Below are 6,000 nucleotides of genomic sequence, written 5' to 3' on the forward strand. Positions count from 1 at the left end.
CTCTCTTTGCGTCCTAATTTGTGTATTGAAAAGAATTCTGTGTATGAGACGTGTTCAAAAAACAGGATTCAATAGATAAGATGTTTATATCAAGAATTTCATTTTGGGGGGGCAGAGCAAGATGGCCGAATAGGAACAGCTCCAGTCTCCAACTCCCAGCGCGAGCGACACAGAAGACAGGTGATTTCTGCATTTTCAACTGAGGTACTGGGTTCATCTCACTAGGGAGGGCCAGACAATCGGTGCTGGTCAGCTGCTGCAGCCCGACCAGCGAGAGCTGAAGCAGGGCGAGGCATCTCCTCACCTGGGAAGCGCAAGGGGAAAGGGAATCCCTTTTCCTAGCCAGGGGAACTGAGACACACAACACCTGGAAAATCGGGTAACTCCCACCCCAATACAGCGCTTTAAGCAAACAGGCACACCAGGAGATTATATCCCACACCTGGCCGGGAGGGTCCCAAGCCCACGGAGCCTCCCTCATTGCTAGCACAGCAGTCTGCGATATGGCAGCAAGGCAGCAGCGAGGCTGGGGGAGGGGCGCCCGCCATTGCTGAGGCTTAAGTAGGTAAACAAAGCTGCTGGGAAGCTCGAACTGGGTGGAGCTCACAGCAGCTCAAGGAAACCTGCCTGTCTCTGTAGACTCCACCTCTGGGGACAGGGCACAGCTAAACAACAACAAAAGCAGCAAAAACCTCTGCAGACGCAAAGGACTCTGACAGCTTTGAAGAGAGCAGTGGATCTCCCAACACGGAGGTTGAGATCTGAGAAGGGACAGACTGCCTGCTCAAGTGGGTCCCTGACCCCTGAGTAGCCTAACTGGGAGACATCCCCCACTAGGGGCAGTCTGACACCCCACACCTCACAGGGTGGAGTACACCCCTGAGAGGAAGCCTCCAAAGCAAGAATCAGACAGGTACAATCACTGTTCAGCAATATTCTATCTTCTGCAGCCTCTGCTGCTGACACCCAGGCAAACAGGGTCTGGAGTGGACCTCAAGCAATCTCCAACAGACCTACAGCTGAGGGTCCTGACTGTTAGAAGGAAAACTATCAAACAGGAAGGACACCTACACCAAAACCCCATCAGTATGTCACCATCATCATCAAAGACCAGCGGCAGATAAAACCACAAAGATGGGGAAAAAGCAGGGCAGAAAAGCTGGAAATTCAAAAAATAAGAGCGCATCTCCCCTGGCAAAGGAGCGCAGCTCATCGCCAGCAATGGATCAAAGCTTGAGGGAGAATGACTTTGACGAGATGAGAGAAGACGGCTTCAGTCCATCAAACTTCTCAGAGCTAAAGGAGGAATTACGTACCCAGCGCAAAGAAACTAAAAATCTTGAAAAAAAAGTGGAAGAATTGATGGCTAGAGTAATTAATGCAGAGAAGGTCATAAACGAAATGAAAGAGATGAAAACCATGACACGAGAAATACGTGACAAATGCACAAGCTTCAGTAACCGACTCGATCAACTGGAAGAAAGAGTATCAGCGATTGAGGATCAAATGAACGAAATGAAGCGAGAAGAGAAACCAAAAGAAAAAAGAAGAAAAAGAAATGAACAAAGCCTGCAAGAAGTATGGGATTATGTAAAAAGACCAAATCTACATCTGATTGGGGTGCCTGAAAGTGAGGGGGAAAATGGAACCAAGTTGGAAAACACTCTTCAGGATATCATCCAGGAGAACTTCCCCAACCTAGTAGGGCAGGCCAACATTCAAATCCAGGAAATACAGAGAACGCCACAAAGATACTCCTCGAGAAGAGCAACTCCAAGACACATAATTGCCAGATTCACCAAAGTTGAAATGAAGGAAAAAAATCTTAACAGCAGCCAGAGAGAAAGGTCGGGTTACCCACAAAGGGAAGCCCATCAGACTAACAGCAGACCTCTCGGCAGAAACTCTCCAAGCCAGAAGAGAGTGGGGGCCAATATTCAGCATTCTTAAAGAAAAGAATTTTCAACCCAGAATTTCATATCCAGCCAAACTAAGTTTCATAAGTGAAGGAGAAATAAAATCCGATTTACTTTTAACAGCATCTTTTTCATGATTTCCTTTCTTTGAAGTCCTGGTGCTTTTGTTTCCTGGAGACAACTGGTATGGCTAGGCTGCATTAACATGGGAAAGAGACACAACACTGTGAGAGCATCTGTTTGGGTCTTAGAACTCATGTGAGCTAGTGGGACCGAACTCGACAGCAAGAGTCATTGAGGGCACAGGTTTAGGAGTCAGAGGAGACCTGGGCTCAGACCCCAGCTGTGCCTCTTACTGGCTGTACTGCCTTGGGCAAGTGGCTTGACCTCTCTGAGCCTCAGTTTCCTCCTCTGTGGAATACGGGTCTAGAAAGTGGTTGTGAAGATCCAGGGTGATGATGCAGACGGGGTGCCAGACACATAGTCAGCAACCAATGAATGTCGGCGGTACCTGGTCCCAATTCCGAGATTCATGCCCTCGGGCAATCACAGGTGGTGGGGGTGGGATCCAGTGCCACACAGCTGTATGAACACGCTCTCCTGGCTATCTGGGCCCCATCTGTTTGCTTCGGGCTGACAGTGATAGTAGCTGACACCTGAGCCACGTGTTAGTAAAGCGGTACGGATAATGCTGCTCTGAGTCCTGAAGGGAAGTTGCTGGGGAGCAACTTTACAGTGCTCCAGCCTTGGGGCACTACCCACTCGGGGCTTTGTGTCAAGCAATTGCCCCTCACTGCCATGGAACCTGGCTTCCCATACCACCTCCTTGCCCCCGCCCACCATCTCCCTATCTGAATCCTATTCACTTTTCAGGTCTTGGCTCAAATCCTGCCTCCCCTGTGAAGATGTCCTGAGTCTCAGGATCTCCAACTGTGACATGGGCATACTGTTTGCAGCATCCCCACAGATGGATTGTGATGAGGAAGGAAAGAGAGAGTCGATATAGCATGCTAGGTGCAGTATCTGGTGTAGGCTTGTGGTGAGTTCCCTGCCTCTTCCTCTTCCTCCCCTCTGAACCCCCAGCATGCAGGCATGGTGGCCTTGATCACATGCTGCCTTCTCTTGATAGTCATTGGGGATCATGCCTGTGCTAGTTTTCTCCTCAGTTGCAATGTCACAGACGAAGGAGTGTGGGGCCATATCTCATCCTTCCTCACCTTCCAGAATCCAACGCTACAACAAAGGCCATCATCACCATTTTTCATTGGCCACTTTAGGGTACCATGTGGCAGGCACTCGGCTATGTGTGTAATGCACATAAGTGTAGTCCTCACTCTTTCACCTCTTAGCTCTCTTCCAGGATGTGCAGGCATTGATTCTCCTTTAATTATACCAGATTGGGTCAACCGCTACCAAGGTCGCAACATGAGTAAGTGGCCTTGCCAGGCCTCAAGTCCTATGATAGATTAAGTTTCTAGTGAATGCCTGTGAATGGGTAGTTGGCAAGAGGGACACACGTAGAACCCAGAATAGGAGTGCCTGCCCCATTACTTTTACATGGCATAGGCAGGCCTGCTTGAGAGAAAGATGTAGGCAATAAAGACATAGGACTCAGTGGGTCCTCGAGCTTAGGTAAGGGGATATAGTCACTCCAGGACATGGGGAGAAACGGAGAGGAGATTGGTCAAGCTAAACCTCAAGGGAGTTGTCCCAGGGAATTCCACAGTGGCTCCAGGATCCCCCAAAACAGTAGCAGATGACCCACCCACTGGCCATCCTCGAGGTGAACTGTAGAACAAGCCCGGGTCAAGTTAGCCTCCCTGGAAGAGGTTTGTTAGCCTAGAAGATGTTGAATCCCTTGGGAGTCCATGGTGGGCATTTCACTCCCACAGATCCTTTGGAGAGCAGCAGGCTACAAGATCATGTGTGGGACCTGTGATGCAATGAGGAGACAGGCTCCACTGTGCTTAAGTGTCCTTTACAAGTAGAAGCCAGAGGACCCTCACTCATTGCTATTCAGCCAATGCCTAAGGTCATTGGGGAAGGTCCCAGACACCTTGTACTGGTATGGCTGGTACCTTGGAGGGGCTGTCTGGAGGGCTGAGCTCAGCTGGGCCTCTGCACCTCTCCAAGGCTCCTTAGAGCATATCACTGCGGTGTCTCCAGCAGGAGAGGCAGACTTCTTACCTGGCAGCTCAGAGCTCTCAGACAGCCAGGCATAGGCCACTCCAGTCCTCTGAAAGGATAGCTCTGGGACAGACAAACCTCCACCATTCTCCATGCGTCAAAGCCATCACGGGCCTATCAGGATCCCTTGGGAGAGGCAAACAGATGTGTCCAACGGGGCAATGGGAGGAGCATTCAGGAATAGGCAATGGGAGGAGCAGCCTTCCTGGGATGCAGCCTATTTGCACACACTTTTTGTGATGCTGATAGGGGGCACACACAGAGCATGTGCATAAGAAGAGGTCCTTTACTCTCTGGGTCAAAGGGGTAGCCTCTCGACAGGTTTTACATTGGACCTATTGCTATCAGGGTGACCTCTCCCATTTAGTGGATCCTCCTTCTTTATGCCACAGTGATTGCCCTTAAGTGGCATGAAGTTTCTAACCATTATAGACACTCTTTCTCCCTTCTGGGGCCCTGGCCAAACGTAAACAGACACACAGAGGACAGTAAAGAGAAAATGGGGAATCAGTACTTGTTAATAGGCACTTGACTAGAACCTGGTCTCAATATCTGATCCTCCACATTTGGGGCCCTTGGGTGTTCCAAATTCCCTCATCGACCTCCTCTTTCAGGACTCCCCTAAAATCTGACTATCCATCCCTCTCTATGGAGCCTACTTCAGCATACATCTCAGCGTTCGAGAGAAGACAGGTTTCAGGCCACTGGAATTTAGGGAGTGAGAACAGCAGGAGCGACCTTATCTCTCTCTGTTTGAGAGCATTGAGCCCAAGCAGAATATTTTCCATCCTTAGAAGGCAATGGAATTTGTCCCCACTAGATTTCCACAGTGCTTAGGATCCATGAACTTCAGTAGTTTTTCAGATTTCTTACTTTTGGTATGATAAGCCCTATCCGGTACCGGTCCCACAACTGTCTTTCAGAAGCAGATACCTTGTCTAGCTTCACAGGTGCAGTGCTGGAGAAACTTCCCATCTCAGCATGAGTCATACCTGGAGACTCACCCATTCCGGATACAGAAGATTATCAAGTGAGATATTGGAGAATTGACATTGGAGTGAGTTAAGTCTTTGGGGATATTGTGTTGAAATAAATGTATTTTCTATGTGAAGATGTTAATTTGTGCTGCTGAGTGGATACAGAAGATATACTAGTATGGATGGAGTGGTGTCTTCCTAAAATGCACAGGTAGCACTCCTGGCCCCCAGTGTTTTAGAATGTGACCTTATTTGGAGAGAGTCTCTACACAGGTCATCTGGTTACAGTGAAGTTGTGAGGGTTGACTCTATGCAACAGGATTGGTATCCTTACAAAAAGGTGACAATTGGTATCCAGAACTGTGAGATAAAAAATACATAGTGTTTACATCAGCCAGTCTCTGGAATGTTTTTCAGCGGCCCTAGAAAACTAACAGAATACACCTCCATCAACAGCATTAAAAGCATACAACCCATGGAAGAACCAAAGAAGCACACCCATCTAATCACAAGTTTCCCCTTCAACTCCCATTGAGCATCCCTGGACAACTAACTCTTCCTAGTTCAGACCAGGAAACTTGATCACACATTGGGCTGTGGCTCCTCGGCTGCCGGTGCCTCCCTGGCAGACACGGAACCGAGTGGAGCTTGTGCTGCTCCATTGTACAGCATTCCATCATCCCCATGATGCATAGAGGCCAGTCATGAAGATTTTCTTAAACAGAAGATTCTAGCCTGAAGAAGAGCAGAATCAGATAAATCTAAACAAGTGAGATTTCATTATGAGGGAACCTAGAATAGGCATTGTTCCTTAAACTTTTTGAGGAGTAGTTTTCTCTGTGCCATGTTTGGGTCCTTGTTTATATTTTCAAATTAATTCCAGCTTACAGGGAAGGCTGGTGAAATGCCTGACTGGACTA

The sequence above is a fragment of the Macaca mulatta genome, chromosome X, assembly GCF_049350105.2.
Source record: "Macaca mulatta isolate MMU2019108-1 chromosome X, T2T-MMU8v2.0, whole genome shotgun sequence".
Classification (NCBI taxonomy): domain Eukaryota; kingdom Metazoa; phylum Chordata; class Mammalia; order Primates; family Cercopithecidae; genus Macaca; species Macaca mulatta.